The sequence below is a fragment of the Haemaphysalis longicornis genome, unplaced genomic scaffold (genome assembly GCF_048455015.1).
Source record: "Haemaphysalis longicornis isolate Haplotype H1 unplaced genomic scaffold, Haemaphysalis longicornis Haplotype H1 scaffold_1, whole genome shotgun sequence".
NCBI lineage: Eukaryota > Metazoa > Arthropoda > Arachnida > Ixodida > Ixodidae > Haemaphysalis > Haemaphysalis longicornis.
Genome location: NW_027526203.1, coordinates 57,498,410 through 57,521,708, shown reverse-complemented (window position 1 = coordinate 57,521,708; position 23,299 = coordinate 57,498,410).

The following is a 23,299-nucleotide window of genomic DNA, read 5'->3' as shown; positions in this document are numbered from 1 at the left end:
CAAGGGGCAACATGCCTAGAACGTCTCTCTACTTCACGATACAAGACACAGCTGTTCTGCTTGGATTCCGCCGACTATAAACACAAACGCAAGACGCCGCACGGGTCGACCGAGTAATCGTGAGGCGCTCGGAATCAACGACGACCACCGACCGCTTTCCGGTCAGCGAAAGTGCGCCGGTCATCTCCGCGCACACGCGACGTTGTGGCGTTACACAGGAGCAACGTCCCATCGCGTGACCATCCCAAAGGCTACAAAACCATCGCCAAAAGCTTGGAACTTCAGTGGGCAATGTGGCAATGGCAAGGGGCAACATGCCTAGAACGTCTCTCTACTTCACGATACAAGACACAGCTGTTCTGCTTGGATTCCACCGACTATAAACACAAACGCAAGACGCCGCACGGGTCGACCGAGTAATCGTGAGGCGCTCGGAATCAACGACGACCACCGACCGCTTTCCGGTCAGCGAAAGTGCGCCGGTCATCTCCGCGCACACGCGACGTCGTGGCGTTACACAGGAGCAACGTCCCATCGCGTGAACCTCCCAAAGGCTACAAAACCATCGCCAAAAGCTTGGAACTTCAGTGGGCAATGCGGCAACAGTAAGGGGCAACATGCCTAGAATGTCTTCTGCTTCATGATACAAGACACAGCTGTTCTGCTTGGATTCCACCGACTATAAACACAAACGCAAGACGCCGCACGGGTCGACCGAGTAATCGTGAGGCGCTCGGAATCAACGACGACCACCGACCGCTTTCCGGTCAGCGAAAGTGCGCCGGTCATCTCCGCGCACACGCGACGTCGTGGCGTTACACAGGAGCAACGTCCCATCGCGTGAACCTCCCAAAGGCTACAAAACCATCGCCAAAAGCTTGGAACTTCAGTGGGCAATGCGGCAACAGTAAGGGGCAACATGCCTAGAATGTCTTCTGCTTCATGATACAAGACACAGCTGTTCTGCTTGGATTCCACCGACTATAAACACAAACGCAAGACGCCGCACGGGTCGACCGAGTAATCGTGAGGCGCTCGGAATCAACGACGACCACCGACCGCTTTCCGGTCAGCGAAAGTGCGCCGGTCATCTCCGCGCACACGCGACGTCGTGGCGTTACACAGGAGCAACGTCCCATCGCGTGAACCTCCCAAAGGCTACAAAACCATCGCCAAAAGCTTGGAACTTCAGTGGGCAATGCGGCAACAGTAAGGGGCAACATGCCTAGAATGTCTTCTGCTTCATGATACAAGACACAGCTGTTCTGCTTGGATTCCACCGACTATAAACACAAACGCAAGACGCCGCACGGGTCGACCGAGTAATCGTGAGGCGCTCGGAATCAACGACGACCACCGACCGCTTTCCGGTCAGCGAAAGTGCGCCGGTCATCTCCGCGCACACGCGACGTCGTGGCGTTACACAGGAGCAACGTCCCATCACGTGACCATCCCAAAGGCTACAAAAGCATCGCCAAAAGCTTGGAACTTCAGTGGGCAATGTGGCAATGGCAAGGGGCAACATGCCTAGAACGTCTCTCTACTTCACGATACAAGACACAGCTGTTCTGCTTGGATTCCACCGACTATAAACACAAACGCAAGACGCCGCACGGGTCGACCGAGTAATCGTGAGGCGCTCGGAATCAACGACGACCACCGACCGCTTTCCGGTCAGCGAAAGTGCGCCGGTCATCTCCGCGCACACGCGACGTTGTGGCGTTACACAGGAGCAACGTCCCATCGCGTGAACCTCCCAAAGGCTACAAAACCATCGCCAAAAGCTTGGAACTTCAGTGGGCAATGCGGCAACAGTAAGGGGCAACATGCCTAGAATGTCTCTCTACTTCACGATACAAGACACAGCTGTTCTGCTTGGATTCCACCGACTATAAACACAAACGCAAGACGCCGCACGGGTCGACCGAGTAATCGTGAGGCGCTCGGAATCAACGACGACCACCGACCGCTTTCCGGTCAGCGAAAGTGCGCCGGTCATCTCCGCGCACACGCGACGTTGTGGCGTTACACAGGAGCAACGTCCCATCGCGTGACCATCCCAAAGGCTACAAAACCATCGCCAAAAGCTTGGAACTTCAGTGGGCAATGTGGCAATGGCAAGGGGCAACATGCCTAGAACGTCTCTCTACTTCACGATACAAGACACAGCTGTTCTGCTTGGATTCCACCGACTATAAACACAAACGCAAGACGCCGCACGGGTCGACCGAGTAATCGTGAGGCGCTCGGAATCAACGACGACCACCGACCGCTTTCCGGTCAGCGAAAGTGCGCCGGTCATCTCCGCGCACACGCGACGTCGTGGCGTTACACAGGAGCAACGTCCCATCGCGTGAACCTCCCAAAGGCTAAAAAACCATCGCCAAAAGCTTGGAACTTCAGTGGGCAATGCGGCAACAGTAAGGGGCAACATGCCTAGAATGTCTTCTGCTTCATGATACAAGACACAGCTGTTCTGCTTGGATTCCACCGACTATAAACACAAACGCAAGACGCCGCACGGGTCGACCGAGTAATCGTGAGGCGCTCGGAATCAACGACGACCACCGACCGCTTTCCGGTCAGCGAAAGTGCGCCGGTCATCTCCGCGCACACGCGACGTCGTGGCGTTACACAGGAGCAACGTCCCATCACGTGACCATCCCAAAGGCTACAAAAGCATCGCCAAAAGCTTGGAACTTCAGTGGGCAATGTGGCAATGGCAAGGGGCAACATGCCTAGAACGTCTCTCTACTTCACGATACAAGACACAGCTGTTCTGCTTGGATTCCACCGACTATAAACACAAACGCAAGACGCCGCACGGGTCGACCGAGTAATCGTGAGGCGCTCGGAATCAACGACGACCACCGACCGCTTTCCGGTCAGCGAAAGTGCGCCGGTCATCTCCGCGCACACGCGACGTTGTGGCGTTACACAGGAGCAACGTCCCATCGCGTGAACCTCCCAAAGGCTACAAAACCATCGCCAAAAGCTTGGAACTTCAGTGGGCAATGCGGCAACAGTAAGGGGCAACATGCCTAGAATGTCTTCTGCTTCATGATACAGGTCACAGCTTTTGTGCTGAGATTCCACCGCCAATCAACAACTAAACGCAAGACGTCGCACGTGTCGATCGAGTAATTGTGATGCGCTCGGAGTCGGCGACGACCACCGACCGCTGCCCGGTCACAGCATGTGCGCCGTTCATCTGTTCGCGCACAGCGACTGCGTGGCGTACCACAGGAGCAACGTCCCATCACCTGAAACTCCCAAAGTCTAAAAAAGCATCGCCAAAAGCTTGAAACTTCAGTCTGCAATGGGGAAACAGCAAGGGGTAACATGCCTAGAATGTCTTCTGCTTCTTGATACAGGTCACAGCCGTTGTGTGAGATTACGCAAACTATCAACAACTGAACGCGAGACGTGCACGGGTCGATGGAGTAATCGTGAGGCCTTCGGAATCAACGACGACCTCCGAACGCTGCCCGGTCACCGAAAGTGCGCCGGTCATCTCCGCTCACACGGCGCTGCGTGATGTTCTACAGGAGCAACGTCCCATCACGTGACCACCCCAAAGGCTACAAAACCATCGCCAAAAGCTTGGAACTTCAGTGGGCAATGCGGCAACAGCAAGGGGTAACATGCCTAGAATGTCTTCTGCTTCTTGATACAGGTCACAGCCGTTGTGTGAGATTACGCAAACTATCAACAACTGAACGCGAGACGTGCACGGGTCGATAGAGTAATCGTGAGGCCTTCGGAATCAACGACGACCTCCGAACGCTGCCCGGTCACCGAAAGTGCGCCGGTCATCTCCGCTCACACGGCGCTGCGTGGTGTTCCACAGGAGCAACGTCCCATCACGTGACCATCCCAAAGGCTACAAAAGCATCGCCAAAAGCTCGGAACTTCAGTGGGCAATGCGGCAACAGTAAGGGGCAACATGCCTAGAATGTCTTCTGCTTCATGATACAGGTCACAGCTTTTGTGCTGAGATTCCACCGCCAATCAACAACTGAACGCAAGACGTCGCACGTGTCGATCGAGTAATTGTGATGCGCTCGGAGTCGGCGACGACCACCGACCGCTGCCCGGTCACAGCATGTGCGCCGTTCATCTGTTCGCGCACAGCGACTGCGTGGCGTACCACAGGAGCAACGTCCCATCACCTGAAACTCCCAAAGTCTAAAAAAGCATCGCCAAAAGCTTGAAACTTCAGTCTGCAATGGGGCAACAGCAAGGGGTAACATGCCTAGAATGTCTTCTGCTTCTTGATACAGGTCACAGCCGTTGTGTGAGATTACGCAAACTATCAACAACTGAACGCGAGACGTGCACGTGTCGATAGAGTAATCGTGAGGCCTTCGGAATCAACGACGACCTCCGAACGCTGCCCGGTCACCGAAAGTGCGCCGGTCATCTCCGCTCACACGGCGCTGCGTGGTGTTCCACAGGAGCAACGTCCCATCACGTGACCATCCCAAAGGCTACAAAACCATCGCCAAAAGCTTGGAACTTCAGTGGGCAATGCGGCAACAGTAAGGGGCAACATGCCTAGAATGTCTTCTGCTTCATGATACAGGTCACAGCTTTTGTGCTGAGATTCCACCGCCAATCAACAACTGAACGCAAGACGTCGCACGTGTCGATCGAGTAATTGTGATGCGCTCGGAGTCGGCGACGACCACCGACCGCTGCCCGGTCACAGCATGTGCGCCGTTCATCTGTTCGCGCACAGCGACTGCGTGGCGTACCACAGGAGCAACGTCCCATCACCTGAAACTCCCAAAGTCTAAAAAAGCATCGCCAAAAGCTTGAAACTTCAGTCTGCAATTGGGCAACAGCAAGGGGTAACATGCCTAGAATGTCTTCTGCTTCTTGATACAGGTCACAGCCGTTGTGTGAGATTACGCAAACTATCAACAACTGAACGCGAGACGTGCACGTGTCGATAAAGTAATCGTGAGGCCTTCGGAATCAACGACGACCTCCGAACGCTGCCCGGTCACCGAAAGTGCGCCGGTCATCTCCGCTCACACGGCGCTGCGTGGTGTTCCACAGGAGCAACGTCCCATAACGTGACCATCCCAAAGGCTACAAAACCATCGCCAAAAGCTTGGAACTTCAGTGGGCAATGCGGCAACAGTAAGGGGCAACATGCCTAGAATGTCTTCTGCTTCATGATACAGGTCACAGCATTTGTGCTGAGATTCCACCGCCAATCAACAACTGAACGCAAGACGTCGCACGTGTCGATCGAGTAATTGTGATGCGCTCGGAGTCGGCGACGACCACCGACCGCTGCCCGGTCACAGCATGTGCGCCGTTCATCTGTTCGCGCACAGCGACTGCGTGGCGTACCACAGGAGCAACGTCCCATCACCTGAAACTCCCAAAGTCTAAAAAAGCATCGCCAAAAGCTTGAAACTTCAGTCTGCAATGGGGAAACAGCAAGGGGTAACATGCCTAGAATGTCTTCTGCTTCTTGATACAGGTCACAGCCGTTGTGTGAGATTACGCAAACTATCAACAACTGAACGCGAGACGTGCACGGGTCGATGGAGTAATCGTGAGGCCTTCGGAATCAACGACGACCTCCGAACGCTGCCCGGTCACCGAAAGTGCGCCGGTCATCTCCGCTCACAAGGCGCTGCGTGATGTTCTACAGGAGCAACGTCCCATCACGTGACCATCCCAAAGGCTACAAAACTATCGCCAAAAGCTTGGAACTTCAGTGGGCAATGCGGCAACAGCAAGGGGTAACATGCCTAGAATGTCTTCTGCTTCTTGATACAGGTCACAGCCGTTGTGTGAGATTACGCAAACTATCAACAACTGAACGCGAGACGTGCACGGGTCGATAGAGTAATCGTGAGGCCTTCGGAATCAACGACGACCTCCGAACGCTGCCCGGTCACCGAAAGTGCGCCGGTCATCTCCGCTCACACGGCGCTGCGTGGTGTTCCACAGGAGCAACGTCCCATCACGTGACCATCCCAAAGGCTACAAAAGCATCGCCAAAAGCTTGGAACTTCAGTAGGCAATGCGGCAACAGTAAGGGGCAACATGCCTAGAATGTCTTCTGCTTCATGATACAGGTCACAGCTTTTGTGCTGAGATTCCACCGCCAATCAACAACTGAACGCAAGACGTCGCACGTGTCGATCGAGTAATTGTGATGCGCTCGGAGTCGGCGACGACCACCGACCGCTGCCCGGTCACAGCATGTGCGCCGTTCATCTGTTCGCGCACAGCGACTGCGTGGCGTACCACAGGAGCAACGTCCCATCACCTGAAACTCCTAAAGTCTAAAAAAGCATCGCCAAAAGCTTGAAACTTCAGTCTGCAATGGGGCAACAGCAAGGGGTAACATGCCTAGAATGTCTTCTGCTTCTTGATACAGGTCACAGCCGTTGTGTGAGATTACGCAAACTATCAACAACTGAACGCGAGACGTGCACGGGTCGATGGAGTAATCGTGAGGCCTTCGGAATCAACGACGACCTCCGAACGCTGCCCGGTCACCGAAAGTGCGCCGGTCATCTCCGCTCACACGGCGCTGCGTGATGTTCTACAGGAGCAACGTCCCATCACGTGACCACCCCAAAGGCTACAAAACCATCGCCAAAAGCTTGGAACTTCAGTGGGCAATGCGGCAACAGCAAGGGGTAACATGCCTAGAATGTCTTCTGCTTCTTGATACAGGTCACAGCCGTTGTGTGAGATTACGCAAACTATCAACAACTGAACGCGAGACGTGCACGGGTCGATAGAGTAATCGTGAGGCCTTCGGAATCAACGACGACCTCCGAACGCTGCCCGGTCACCGAAAGTGCGCCGGTCATCTCCGCTCACACGGCGCTGCGTGGTGTTCCACAGGAGCAACGTCCCATCACGTGACCATCCCAAAGGCTACAAAAGCATCGCCAAAAGCTCGGAACTTCAGTGGGCAATGCGGCAACAGTAAGGGGCAACATGCCTAGAATGTCTTCTGCTTCATGATACAGGTCACAGCTTTTGTGCTGAGATTCCACCGCCAATCAACAACTGAACGCAAGACGTCGCACGTGTCGATCGAGTAATTGTGATGCGCTCGGAGTCGGCGACGACCACCGACCGCTGCCCGGTCACAGCATGTGCGCCGTTCATCTGTTCGCGCACAGCGACTGCGTGGCGTACCACAGGAGCAACGTCCCATCACCTGAAACTCCCAAAGTCTAAAAAAGCATCGCCAAAAGCTTGAAACTTCAGTCTGCAATGGGGCAACAGCAAGGGGTAACATGCCTAGAATGTCTTCTGCTTCTTGATACAGGTCACAGCCGTTGTGTGAGATTACGCCAACTATCAACAACTGAACGCGAGACGTGCACGTGTCGATAGAGTAATCGTGAGGCCTTCGGAATCAACGACGACCTCCGAACGCTGCCCGGTCACCGAAAGTGCGCCGGTCATCTCCGCTCACACGGCGCTGCGTGGTGTTCCACAGGAGCAACGTCCCATCACGTGACCATCCCAAAGGCTACAAAACCATCGCCAAAAGCTTGGAACTTCAGTGGGCAATGCGGCAACAGTAAGGGGCAACATGCCTAGAATGTCTTCTGCTTCATGATACAGGTCACAGCATTTGTGCTGAGATTCCACCGCCAATCAACAACTGAACGCAAGACGTCGCACGTGTCGATCGAGTAATTGTGATGCGCTCGGAGTCGGCGACGACCACCGACCGCTGCCCGGTCACAGCATGTGCGCCGTTCATCTGTTCGCGCACAGCGACTGCGTGGCGTACCACAGGAGCAACGTCCCATCACCTGAAACTCCCAAAGTCTAAAAAAGCATCGCCAAAAGCTTGAAACTTCAGTCTGCAATGGGGCAACAGCAAGGGGTAACATGCCTAGAATGTCTTCTGCTTCTTGATACAGGTCACAGCCGTTGTGTGAGATCACGCAAACTATCAACAACTGAACGCGAGACGTGCACGTGTCGATAGAGTAATCGTGAGGCCTTCGGAATCAACGACGACCTCCGAACGCTGCCCGGTCACCGAAAGTGCGCCGGTCATCTCCGCTCACACGGCGCTGCGTGGTGTTCCACAGGAGCAACGTCCCATCACGTGACCATCCCAAAGGCTACAAAACCATCGCCAAAAGCTTGGAACTTCAGTGGGCAATGCGGCAACAGTAAGGGGCAACATGCCTAGAATGTCTTCTGCTTCATGATACAGGTCACAGCTTTTGTGCTGAGATTCCACCGCCAATCAACAACTGAACGCAAGACGTCGCACGTGTCGATCGAGTAATTGTGATGCGCTCGGAGTCGGCGACGACCACCGACCGCTGCCCGGTCACAGCATGTGCGCCGTTCATCTGTTCGCGCACAGCGACTGCGTGGCGTACCACAGGAGCAACGTCCCATCACCTGAAACTCCCAAAGTCTAAAAAAGCATCGCCATAAGCTTGAAACTTCAGTCTGCAATGGGGCAACAGCAAGGGGTAACATGCCTAGAATGTCTTCTGCTTCTTGATACAGGTCACAGCCGTTGTGTGAGATTACGCAAACTATCAACAACTGAACGCGAGACGTGCACGTGTCGATCGAGTAATCGTGAGGCCTCCGGAATCAACGACGACCTCCGACCGCTGCCCGGTCACCGAAAGTGCGCCGGTCATCTCCGCTCACACGGCGCTGCGTGATGTTCTACAGGAGCAACGTCCCATCACGTGACCATCCCAAAGGCTACAAAACCATCGCCAAAAGCTTGGAACTTCAGTGGGCAATGCGGCAACAGCAAGGGGTAACATGCCTAGAATGTCTTCTGCTTCTTGATACAGGTCACAGCCGTTGTGTGAGATTACGCAAACTATCAACAACTGAACGCGAGACGTGCACGTGTCGATCGAGTAATCGTGAGGCCTCCGGAATCAACGACGACCTCCGACCGCTGCCCGGTCACCGAAAGTGCGCCGGTCATCTCCGCTCACACGGCGCTGCGTGATGTTCTACAGGAGCAACGTCCCATCACGTGACCATCCCAAAGGCTACAAAACCATCGCCAAAAGCTTGGAACTTCAGTGGGCAATGCGGCAACAGCAAGGGGTAACATGCCTAGAATGTCTTCTGCTTCTTGATACAGGTCACAGCCGTTGTGTGAGATTACGCAAACTATCAACAACTGAACGCGAGACGTGCACGTGTCGATCGAGTAATCGTGAGGCCTCCGGAATCAACGACGACCTCCGACCGCTGCCCGGTCACCGAAAGTGCGCCGGTCATCTCCGCTCACACGGCGCTGCGTGGTGTTCCACAGGAGCAACGTCCCATCACGTGACCATCCCAAAGGCTACAAAAGCATCGCCAAAAGCTTGGAACTTGAGTTTGCAATGCGGGAACGGCAAGGGGCAACAATCCTAGAACGTCTCTCTGCTTCATGATAAAGGACATTCTACCCGCCGCGATGGCTCAGTGGCTAAGGCGTTGCGCTGCTGAGCACGAGGTCGCGGGTTCGATTCCTGCCCGCGGCGGCCGCTTTTCTGATGGAGGCGAAAAGCAAAAACGCCCGTGTGTACGAGATTTCTGCGCACGTTAAAGATCCCCAGGTGGTCAAAATTAATCCGGAGCCCTCCACTACGGCGCGCCTCATCGCTTGCGTTGCGTCGGCGCGTTAAACTCCCTCAATCAATCAATAAAGGACATTCTGCTCGGATTCCACCGACTATCAACAACTAAACGCAAGACGTCGCACGTGTCGATCGAGTAATCGTGAGGCGCTCGGAATCAACGACGACCACCGACCGCTGCCCGGTCACAGCAAGTGTGCCGTTCATCTGCGCGCGCACGGCGACTGCGTGCCGTACCACAGGAGCAGCGTCCCATCACGTGAACCTCCCAAAGCCTGCAAAAGCATCGCCAAAAGCTTCGAACTTCAGTGGGCAATGCGGCCTCAGCAAGGGGCAACATGCCTAGAATGTCTTCTGCTTCATGATACAGGTCACAGCTGTTCTGCTGGGATTCCACCGACTATGAACAACTGAACGCCAGACGCCGCATGTGTCGATCGAGTAATTATGAAGCGCTCGGAATCAACGACGACCACCGACCGCTTTCCGGTCAGCATAAGTGCGCCGTTCATTTTCGCGCACACGGCGACTGCGTGGCGTTCCACAGGAGCAACGTCCGATCGCGTGAATCTCCGAAAGGCTGAAGAAGCCGCAATTGCCCTCGCAGCCACCACTGGAAAAGAGTTCATCACCATCATCACCGACTCACAGACGGCGTGCCGCAACTACTTAAATGGAAGAATTTCAAAACCCGCCCTGCACATACTGCAGCGACACCCCCAATTGCCAAGCATAGAAATCGTATGGTCGCCCGGACACACCGCCCTCGAAGGAAACAAAGCGGCTCACGCCGCAGCCCGAGAACATTCACACCGGGCCGTCTCCGAGAGGGAACCACAGCACCAGAGATATTCATATTCAAAATCTATGCCTCTTCACACATACGCAGAAATATTGTCGCACTACAGACAGGCTCGTCGCAAATATCCAGCACCGGACCGCCGACTAGCCAAAGAAGACGCCACCACGCTACGAAGACTCCAAACAAACACTTATCCTCACAACAGCATACTTCACGCCATGTACCCGACACAATACACTGCCAACTGCAAATACTGCCTGCAGAAAGGCACCTTATACCACATCGTTTGGGAGCGCTCCCACACGCCGCAACTCACACCAAACCCCAATCCCTCCTTTCAGCAGTGGGTGGAGATGCTGACCAGTTCTGACCTCTCCGACCAGCAAACGTTGGTCGACAGAGCGAAGAAGGCCGGTAGACTCCAAAGGGTCCTGGACTGAGGACTCCTCTCACCGGGCGGGTGCCCCTGACACCAGCACCTTGCTGTTTAATAAAAGTTTATTCCTCCTCCTCCTCCGAAAGGCTACAAAAGCATCGCCAAAAGCATGGAACTTCAGTGGGCAATGCGGCAGCCGCAAGGGGAAACAGGCCTAGAACGTCTTTATGCTTCATGATACAGGTCACAGCTTTTCTTCTGGGATTCCACCAACTATCAACAACTGAGCGCAAGACGCTGCACGTCTCGATCGAGTAATCGTGAGGCGCTCGGAATCAACGACGACCACCGACCGCTGCCCGGTCACCGGATGTGCGCCGTTGCACTCCCAAAGGCTACAAAAGCATCGCCAAAACCTTGGAACTTCAGTGCGCAATGCGGCAAAAGCAAGGGGCAACATGCCTAGAACGTCTTTCTGCTTCATGATACAGGTCACAGCTGTTCTGCTGTGATTCCGCTGACTATGAACAACTGAACGCAAGACGCCGCACGCGTCCATCGAATAATCGTGAGGAGGTCGGAATCAACGACGACCACCGACCGCTGCCCGGTCACCGAAAGTTCGCCGTTCATGTGCGCGCACACGGCGACTGCGTGGCGTTCCACAGGAGCAACGTCCCGTCACGTGAACGTCCCAAAGCACCATCCCATGGCACCATCCCATGAACGTGCCATGGCACCGTCATCTCGCAGTGCCATGCACTCCGGGACGGGTAGCCTATCCACAAAACTATATATCTTCTTCAAAAGTGCCCCACAATCACAAGCGACCGTTGCAATTGAGAACGTGCGGCCAGGTCACACAGCAACAACGTGGGCTACTCAGATCAAGCAAAACAGCTTGATCGATCATGGCGGACGGAAACGGAAAACGCAAGCCGGAACCGGAAATTTTTCGAAACCGGAACAGGAACTAAGGTGTGAGCCAATAGCAGGCCGCGTCGGCACATCAATCGTTGTCGCTACTTAGCTAAAGCAGATGAAGGGACTTTAGACTTACCACCCAAACACCTAAACGTTATGTCCCCAGACGCCGTGGCAGCGTCTTCCCGCGGGGGGGGGTAAAGAGGGGGGTTGTGTCATGGAACAGTTGAGTGAACACGATGAGGGCAGCTACGGCTATGTGCTGTTTGGTCTGAACTTTAGAACAGGACGAAGCGCTTCCAGCTAGCGGTCTCTGTACTCTCTCGCTGGCATTCCTCAGCATTGTAAGTTTACTCAATACATTGTTTTTCCGTGCTTCTGCCTCATAACAATATTTTACTCATTTCATGCATTAAGTTTTAGCCTACGCGTCAATTTTACTTTATTTATTTATTCCAAAATAACCCTAAATGCCCTCCGGCGGAGGGCATTACATAGTTAGCCTTATTATTCCAACTTCCCTAGTAGATAGCTCCACCGACATCAAGTTTTCCTTTCTACAGCGCTACTGGGAGTTGACTACAATATTCTTACGACAAATAATTTTATTGGGAACGCCCAATCAGAAAGTCCAAGATTCAAGGTATTTGGGACTAAAGCGAATCGCTCTGAACAAAAAAGTTTTGCGCCATTTGTTTTTATACTAATTCGTCAGATGTGGCAATCTGCGGCACAGCGGCCGGTAAGCCGGAATGCTCAAACCGGAAACGGTGTGCTAAAAGGAGTCCTACCTCTTTCAGCGGTAAATGGAAACTACGACTTCTGGTAACACGGTAAGCGGTAACGTAAACACGGTAACGATAGGCTAAAACTTCCCATTTCTGCTCGAATGCAGGAAGGTACTATATTGATCACAGTTAGGGTGAACACGGGAGCGCGTGTCATTCCGCGTGCGGAAGTCGCCTGTCGGCGTTCCGGGTAAATTCGCACGCGCATCACATAGCCTCGTTGCAAACAAACTGCGCATGCGTGCGAAGTTACCCGGAACGCCGACAGGCGGCTACCGCGCACGGAATGACACTTGCTCCCGTGTTCACCCTAGCTGTGATCAAGACAGTACATAGAAGAAGACCGCCCTGTCATTAAGAGTGACTGTCACCATAGTTCATTTTGCAAGTGTCCCGCTGGCGAAAAAGTCACATCGCGAGAGGTAAATGCTTCCTGGGGTCTCTTGACTTCACCACAACTAGAGGAGTTAAACGGGTGAACGAACCACTTGAACTAGTCATCCGTGTAGAGAGCGTTAACATTAACGGCATAAACGGCTTTTGGCCGACTGGGTGTATATACTCATGATGTGTTGAATCAAGTGAAACAGCGCTTGTTGCGTCTTTTTTAGCGTTCTCGTCCCGTCCATTTTGGAGCTGCTGTTTTTAAGATGAATAGGCGGCCCTCCCACACTATGCCTGCTTTACATTGTTGAACGCGTCAGCTGCTTCGAGGTGGAGCGTGCTGATAGTGGCCGCATTTTCTATTTCGTCGACGCGAGACGAATTCTGCTTTACTTCAAATAACTTTAGTCGCATGAAGTGCAGCTTCCAAGAGCGCCATGGAAATAATTTGTGCGAATAAACGACTCTCTCTGGGGTTTAATTAGATTTACGTATAGGCACCGTCTTGAACCACTGTGTTGACTTCTGTGGCGTATTGCCCGGTTGGGGTGTGGGTCAATGGCGACATCGAGCCATGTGGGAAAGGCTTCCGCCACCACGGCGATGCTAACGCCTCCTCCCACTTCCCCTACTCCCCAAAGTGTCATTGCCAGAATTCTGTTACCTACAGGTCATTTCAGGTTTCTCTGGAGTTGCTTTCACCTTTTCCATCAAAATTTTCTTGGGGCAGAAAGCTAACTTCATCACTGTTGGCGAGGCTGTGCACGCCTCTTTTCATACTTCCGTTTAGTTCTGACTATAATGGGGCAAGCGCGCTGAAAAATTCATTGGGTCATCCGTAGTTTTCATTTCATTTCCTTGAACTTTTACAGTGAACGCCTGTGACTGTTACTGTAAAGGGACTCTGCAACACTTCCGACAAACGCTTTCACTCTGTCATTCGCGTCTTGAAGCACTGCGACAGCTACAGTTATCGCCAGCACAGAGCGGCACTGCATGATCTGCTCGTCGCAGTGGAGGCGCCTTCCGTTTCTGCTTTTGTGGCTCTCTTTTTAAAGTCGGTGTCGAATGTGGTCATTGCTACAACTGAAGGAAAGCCGGCCAATAGAAACTAGGCCACTTGACGTTATTCCAGCGGTGGAAGAATTTCAAGACCAGGAAGAGAGAAAAATCTTTTGAGCGAGTTGCTAAGTTAGCTGATGACCCAAGCAGTAATTTTTGGCTGAGGTACTTTGCGACCCCCTTATCTAAATACTGGACGTGTTGTTTGACTACGTTTTGTCCAAAAAAAGTTGAAAGTGTTGCGGGGTTTGGTTAAAGACAGGGACGTAGCCTACTAACCGTCGTTTTGTAATGTTAAGTATAGCCTATTTTCAAGGAAGAAATATGTAGCTGTATGCGAAATGGGGAAAAACGCGAAAAGAAAGCTCTCTTATGTTATGTTTGGACCATGTGAGTTTGAAAACATTTTTTTGGTTATTTTGGTTTCTCTTTCACTTCTCTCATTTTCTAGCTGTTCTCCAACCATGGCCGAAGCCGCCACCCGACACGTGCCGCGGGCTGGAGGCGCCAGTGACTGCAAGCGACCTCCTTGAATTCCTGCGTGCAGATCAACAAGCCGTCTCTACTCCACGCACGCATGATGGGCCAAACTCGGTAGGCGGTGCTTACATTCCAAGACAAGCACGTACCCTTCGAGGTGAAAGTGGGGAGCATGCTATATCGATGTAGAACGTTTCGACGCATAACGCAAGTGTGCCGCTTATGCGGTGAAGTGGGGCACCGCATGGACGTGTGCCCAAAAACTGAGAACACACGGCGCCCCGACTGTGGATAAACTGACCCAAATACGGAACACGTGTGCAACTCTACGTGCTAGTTGTGTTCCCTACCTCACGCCACGGCGCTTCATTGCAACTACCCCGGCGGGTGCACGGTCTCACCTCCACGACTGCCGGCAAACAGGCGTGCTAATCTGCTGTTGCTGCTCGCTTTCTCGCTGCCCAAAATGACCCTCAACGAACCATCATACAGACCCCCCCCCCATCACAGTACTGCCGCAAGTATACACTGCCCAACCCCCCCCCCCCCCCCCCGCCCTCAAAGAAGCACACTCAAGCACACTCCCCCACCCCACATCGCACCGTCGCCGGAGATACCTGCATTGATTGCGGTCATTTGAAACCTTCAACAGCAAAGCGCCCAACTGATAGCAGAGTTAGAGGGTCTTCAGGCTTCCCGCGCCGCCAAACCACCATCATCTACCCCTACCACCTCACCTATGCAGTATCAGGTAGAGGCCGCAGTGCAGGCTCAGTACACCGCCAACGTTATCCCCTACGTGGCGCAACAAATGCAGCAATCTTGTCTGCAAACGCCCAAGTTAATCACAGACACGCCAGAACAATCATCAAACTGCTTACCGAACGAATGTCGGCCTTATAACAAGCAATCGTCCCAAACCTTCCGCAAGCCAAGAGAATCAGGCCACCGCATGACCCACCACCGCCTCAATAATTGGTCTCCATCCCTAGTAATCTATCAATGTAATGGTTGCTACTTCCAAAGGCAAAAGGCAGCCATCGATCTGCTAACAACGAGATCCCTTCCAGACATCGTTGCTATAGAGGTTATGTCACGTTCATCAACCCCAACAACAGCCCCACAGCAGCTCGAGTCAATCGCATCCTTACTGCCCAGGCGATAATGTTGACCTCTCAGCTTGACCATGTCTTCGTGTAAACATTCTCAAGACAAACTAGCCGGCCCAGCCTTTTTATCATGAATGCCTACAGCCTACCGTAGCGACCTTTAACATGTTCATAGAAAACCTACTCCAACAAGCAGTGAAGCATTTAGGCAATAACCCACTACTGCTACTCGGTGACTTCAATGCCTCGCATATAACATGAGGATACCCTCACGCTTCCAAAAAGGACACAGTTTTCCTACATGCTACGCAGCTCCATAGCTTTATGCTTTGCAACGACCTAACAGTACCGACGCGCGTCTGCACTAGCGTAACGAGGTATACCATTCCCGACCTTACCTTTGCCCGAAACGCGGCTCAACTAACCTGGGAGAGCCTGCCTGATACTTTTAGAAGCGACCACTTCATCATTAAACACACGGTCCCACACCCAGTAGGCCAGCGCCGAATCGGTACCGCCAAACTCACTAACATCTGACAAGACCCTACAATCCTACCATCACAAATAGATAGCATTTAGTTGTGGTCGCAGCGCTTATACGAGCTACAGCAGGTCCGCACTAAGCACATGGCGTTAACTTTTCCCACTACAACGGTTGACAGCCACCTCGACCACCTCTGGGCAGCCAGAAGAGGCCTGCTGAACAGGTGGCGGCACCAACAAAACAAGGAGGCTTTGAAACGGAAAATTGCTCTTATCACTCCGACAGCCTTTTATTATGCCCAGAAATTGCACTCCCAAAATTGGCGCACGCTTTGAGATCAATTATGGGACACTCTCACGACCAAGCGGACTTGGTGCATACTAAGGCACCTTATGGGCTCGTCACCATCAACATCTACGGCCCAACATGTCACCCGCCTCCTGTACTGCCATCCGTCCACGCGTGACCAATTGTTTGACCAAGTACGCACCAATATTTTTGGGGATGATATCACAGCAGTCAAACAACCAGATTACATGGAAGGGGCCAACCCCATTCTCGACGCCTCGTTCACTAAGACCGAACATTCTGAACTCTTAGCTAAGTTGACCCGCAACGCAGCACCAGGCCACGACCAGATAACCTACGGCCTCCTACGGAACCTGAACGAAGAACACCAGCAGTCCCTACTGGAGTGCTACAGCTATTGCTGGTCTCAATGCACGGTACCGGCGCACTGGCGACATGCCGAAATAACCCTGTTACACAAGCCTAACAAGCCCATCGACATCGATAACCTGCGCGCTGTCTCTTTGACATCGTGGGTCGGCAAGTTGTTCGAGCACCTCGTCACACGCCAGCTCTTCTACTGCTGCCTCACACAATGTTTGGTTTTAGACCTCATTTGTCGACCCAAGATGTCCATTTGCAACTAAACGAACTCTAATAACACCGTTAGGCGAGCTAGTTGGTACTCAGAATTCATGCTGAAATTTTGCGCAGCGTAAGACTAGGACAGATAGAACAAGGGACACGAAGACCAGCGCAGACTAACAACTGAAATTTATTTCTTAAACAACACATATATATACACACTATCTAAAACCCTTGATCACCGCGCATGAGCAGGTTAGTACACTCTCCATCAAAATGCAAAGCATGATAACCGTACATTTAAACTGACTTGATAAGGCGAACTGCCGCCTCGCAACAATATTATACTATCTTGTATTGGTCAGCAACTGTATTTCTTTTTCTGACAAAGCTACTGACGGGTGGCTCACGCATGCTCCCTTGATCGCAGCCATGTGCCAAGCTTCTACAATTTCCCTGGTATTCTGATTAGGGTGACAGAACACAATAGTAGTTTGGTTCAACAAAGGTTCGCAGAAAGAACTCCAGCCAAAGGTACCCCTGAAGCTCGGTGATTTTACCTAGGCTTTTTAACATCGTTCTATCTGGGTTACCAGCGCAGCTAAATTCTATAGAGGATGTCTCTCACGTGCTGTACGCAGACGAATTAACACTGGATAACCAGAGGGTCATCAGGCCACCAACAAGGTCAGCTACAACGAGCTGTCGACACCCCATTGGCATACCTACAAACGTGCGGCCTGACGTGCGCACCTCCAAAATCTGTCCCACTCATTACGCGGTCGCGCGCACGAGGGCCACCGGTTCCACCAACTCCAGATCTGATTGTGACCATTAAGGGCATTTTCATCCCCACAGGGCAAAACGTTCCAAATACTGGGAATTCCCTACCACTATGATGGAAGCGGAGAAGCAATGCTTCCTAGGCTTCCACAGACTGTGTCCCAGCTGACTCATCTTATTCAACGTTCCTCATCCCGCCGTTATCTACTCAAAGAAGCAGACACACGCAGAATTCTTCAGGCCATGCTGATCGGAAGAATCTCTTATGGGACGCCTTACCTGGCTTTGAAGACCAAAGAGACCAACAAAATCTATATAATGATTCGCAAAGCCTACAAAACAGCTCTTGGCCTCCAGTCTTCACGTCAACGTTCCGTATCCTCCTGCTGTGCTTGGATAGCAACTTGGCGAACTAATTGAAGCCCTCACCAACGGTCAGCATCAACGACTTCGACTAACAGCTACAGGGCGAAATGTGCTGAGCACTTTGGGCTACTCCCTTCCAACAACAATCGACGCCGTGCAAAGATGACAACGATCCAACGAGCTGCTATACGGGTGCTTCCAGTTCCAAAGCACATGCACCTGACTTACAATGCTGGTCGCAGGCGACACCGCGCACGGCATTTTACAGCGAGATATTCCACGGACCCCGAAGTATGCTACACGGACGCCGCAAGCTACCGCTTCCGACATGCACATGCGGCTGCGGTTGTCAGGGCGAATGGTAGCACACTGGCAAAAGCAACATTTCATACCGGCTCAACAAGTGCAGCTGAAGAAGCGGCCATCGCATTGGCGCTGGTGCACGCGCCTTCCTCCGACATTACCGTGCTCACCGACTAACAGGAAGCCGGCCGAGGGTTTGCAACGGGGAACATCACCGACCTTGCAGCTGCCTTCCTCCAACAACGACAAGAACAACCAGAGACACGCATTGTTGGATTCCAGCCCTACGTCATTAAGTAGGAGTGAGGTGGCCAGCCGCTGCCCACGACCTTACCCACTTTGAATTCCCAGAAGGGGAAAAAGACAAACTACCTAGTGGCCCCCGGACCTGCACCCACTCTCACAGAACTACTCCGACATCCTTAATCACTACAGAGCTTCCCGTAGGCCACCACCCCCCCATCCATTCCTAGGTGTGGCCGACGCACACATTTCGCGACGACTCCAGACCGATACTAACCACAGCCACACCTTTCTCCATTGTATTTCCCCTACCGCATACCCCCCAACTGCCTGTACTGCCCCGGCACCCCAAATGCAACAACTCATTTGGTTTGGATGTGCCCTGCCAGCCCCCCTCCCCACCCCCCAACCACACACCCTTGAGAAGTGGGAGAGCTTGCTGCTCCGCGGCCAGCTCAAGGATCAGCAGTTTTTTGTGAGGCGCGCACAGCGTGGACTACCAGACTAGGATGTCCACCCATCGCCTACGGTCACACTCCATGCAATAACAAAAAAACGTTTTCCAATTCAATACACGCCAATCCAAATCTTACTGGTCCATGAGGTGATATAGTTTGGGAAAGGAAAACGCTTAAGCACGCTAAAAAGAATTTGGTACCCAAATCTGTCGTAAGCTTTGGTGACATCGAAGGCGACTAGCACGGCAACTTCTTTTCGTGGGTGTGCCATCTGAATGCGGCTCTCCAAATCAATGGGAGCAGTCAATATTGAACAGCCCTGCGTCAAACCTATCTGTTTGGGGCTCAAAATATTTGCGCATTTCAGGACATTTTCAAGTCTATTAAGAAAATTCTTTCTACCAATTTTACTACATTGTAAGTGAGTAGGTCGAATATTTTCTGTCGCCAACCCGAAATCTTTTTTTTTAACGAGGGGAACAGTCTTGGCCAGCCGCCACTCAGGGGACACAAGGAATACCACAAATGAAGCAAGGAGTGATTAACCACATGTAAAAGAGGCGGCGACTCGCTGAACTGAAGTTTCAGCATTGTGACTGTAATGCCATCAGGACCTGAAGACACGTGAGGGGCTCGTTGTAATCCCTCCTCAAGCTCTTTCAGAGTGACTTCCTCAAAGGTGTCCTGTCCATATCTCATAAGGATAAAAGGCACCATTGATGTGAAACGCACACGCAATCTTTGAGCAATCCGGTTGAGAAAATCTTGGGTTTTATGCGGGGAACTGATAACTGAATCAACGTTGTGATCGGGAGGAGCTTCTTTCTAACTACGTAAAAATTAGAAAAAGAGTATTTTTTCCGTGGTTGTGATAGAAAAGAAAACAATTGCAACTTATATTCTTCCTTGACTTTAGCAATAGTTCGTTTAAAAATTGCGTGAATGAATTTAAAACTATTCCAGTTATCGCAGACTTGGTTGCGAAGCACCCTTTCCACGCAGCGATTCGATGTCAGAACTCTCACGTGCTCTCATCATTCTACCACAAACTGCAAGGATCATATCTAGCTGACGAAACTGAATTTAGAACGTATTGTTGCTCCACTAATCAAATTTAACATCTCCGTAGCCACTCGTTTTTCGTCAGCTTGGGACATTGAAGAAAGAGCAGTGCGTAATTATTTACCGAATCCCACCATTTTTACGAATGATTGAACTTTACGGTTCGGAGTTCACACGGGGCATAGGAATTTTAAAAAGCCACTATAACTTGGTCGCTATCGGTAGCATCACAGACTGTATCTCACCCTGTTACAAGACCTCGCATAGAACGGGTCAAGTCCACGACCGAGCGGGACTGTACACTCATGCAAGTGGTCGCACCGGAATTATGACATGAAAGGTTGTTATCTCCAATTCATTCCCGTAACCGGGTGCCGCGTGCTTTCGTGCGGAAGCTCCAGGATACGGGGCAAGATTTAAAAAATTGGCTCCAATCCACGCTGTAAAGGCGGTTGGTACGCAAAGCTGTAAACGACACCCACAACAATTGCCCATGCGGCGTCGCTTGAATTCACACACGTGTCTCTACAAAGAGTGAAACCTGAGATTCTGCCTGTCGTTACCTAGATGTCCCACGGGGGGCGTCCCGAACGGAGAAGCGTCGGCCATGGCCGGGCTAGAGCGGCGGACGCCGCCGTTGTAGCCCGGACGTGCGTCGGCAGAAAAAAACGGCGAGGAGCGTCATTCGAAGGGTGATATAGCGGAACCTAGCCAACCTGATGTACTAGTTCGGGGCTACATCACCGCGCGACACAAGCGCGGACACCGAAACAATTCCGCATGTGAGCTTATTGATTCCCATTTATACCAATTTAAACTAGTTTAGTAAGTTTGAGAATTGCAAGAAAGCTGAGGGAACTCTTACATACGCTATTTATGAGGACCAGTTGCTCCTTCCGCCTTTTGTAATACCTCTCAAAACAAAACCGAATTGGTATTCACCAATTTATAAAACAGAGTCCCATTCGTGGCAAGCAGTGCGCAAAATCTGGAGTTTCGCTCTAACGGCCAGATGTTCGCATGTGGTCTCTACATTTTGTTTTGCCGCCCTGCGAACCAACCCTTGACGTACGTTTGCCGTACGACCACTTAATGCCGTCGAGTGCGGGTTACCTAGGAGGTGCTGTCGAACAATTTAATGACACCGTGCGAAGCAAGCGCGCAATGGGCGTGACGCTGCGCCTAAACAGGCCCAAAACAAGCGTCGCTACAGCAGACGATAAAGCCGGGTGGCGCCGATGGGCCCAACTGCGTGAGCGCGCGGGGAACGCTCGGTAAATTCGCCACGCCATCTACAGTGTGCTCCGCGAGTGAAAACCGCCCTTCCCTCCGTAGCCGCGTTGGGAATTTGTTCTCCCGCACGCCACGAAAAACCGTTGGCTGGTGGAGCCAGGCGTAAAATAAATACAAAATGCGGCGGAAATTAATATAAGATAACCTCCAACCTACCTTGCAAGTCCAAGCAGAACAAGCGATAGTTACGGGAAGTGAAAGATCTAGTCGCGGACCACCATATTTCTAGGAGCCGATAAGAGAGAGCGGGATAATATCCCGGGAGAGCTCAGAGACTTGATAGGAAACGTCAGGAGAAGCACATCATGGAGCGGTAATTTCACTACAAAACCAGGATACGTACAACAATGACTGGAGCTGGGCAGAAGCTGTGTTCCCAAATGTTTCCAGACTGAGAAGATCGAACCGTGCTTTTTTGTTTTCGACTTGCGTCACTTGCGTGTTTTTGCATCTGTGCGGTAGCGTGTCCTCTTGCTTTTGAATTGAGACGAAGCAATACCAGTCTCCATTTCAGAAGAGCTGTCCTCAGAGGATAAGACAACCGGAAGGGAATACATGCTTGGAGAAGATTGGGGAGCAGGGATGATTATATCAAATTGCAATGACACTCCAGTTGTCATGGAGAAGCTGCATGTAGAAGCATTTATCTCCTGAATACCCCGAGCTTGCAAGGCGGAGAAGATATTGACGGGAGAGCAGCACATAAAATAATTTCCGGGTGCTGAGTGCGAGGGTCAACAGAGTGAAGGGTAAACGCTTGAATAAACTCCGAGAGCTTGGCTGTCAGTAGCTGCATCCGGGATAGTCACTGGGACACCACCAGAAGGAGCGGCTGCACGTGTTTCGCAACTGCCTTCTCTGCTGCCATGTCAATCATGCTTTCAAAGCAGTCTTCGTTAAAGGGGTCTGTTTGGGCGTAAGGATTGCATAGCTACGGACCCGTTCATTGACAGTATTGGCATCGAGGACATACCGGGGCGCCACCTACGAGTGACGTCACTTGTTGGACGCCGTGTTATGTTGTCGTCTGCTAGAACACATTTCCTGTGCTTATGCGAGCGCATGTGTTTTGTTGTGGCCACCGTGTGCCCCGTCCTCGCGTTTTGATATAAACCACACAAAAAATTCTACAGACCGAATAATCAGCGACTCGATTGTTCCCGGCGACACCGCCACGTCTAGGTAGTGGCTCGTACAGTTCGTACGGAGCCAGCTAACGCCAAAGACGATGCAATTGATGCCGAGAAAAGTGCCCTGGTAATTCATTACGAAATACTTGCGAGGTGACATGTACGAAACTGGGTGTGCAAAGAAAATAGAGCTTGACATCGACCGAAACGTGCCTCTCAGTTGAGATCTCACCGCGCGAACTACGCGTATTGCCTCCTAACGAATGACTACGAGAGAACGGTGAGAGAATTGTTTCGCCGCACATGCTTAAAAGTGCTGGTACGATCAGTTCGCCTATTTGCCCTCAAATGTTTTTTGTTATATTTATACCCTGATTTCTTTACTATAACTTGTACTATGCGATTGGTATATTTACTTTCCGGGACAACTTGTCCACAATGTATGAATGGTACTAACGGGAGTTTTCAACGTCTTCGAGCGGGTTTAGACATGCCTGGTTTGCTTTTAATTAGGCTTTCTCTAGCATCAAGTTCGAGAAATCACGACTGCTCACAGAAGGCGTGGCCGTGTACGAGGCTAAACACGTCATGGGGTAAAGCGTTGGGAGCCCCCGAAGAAGTTAGGGGAACCCAAACGCAACACGCTCGCGCGGAGAGTTTTGGAAAAGGGTGTTCTCCAACAGGTCACAGCAAGCTTAGAATGCTCGGAGTCCGCTGTTGGGAACTTGAGGCACGCGTCGCGGCAGATATTTCATCGCCGCT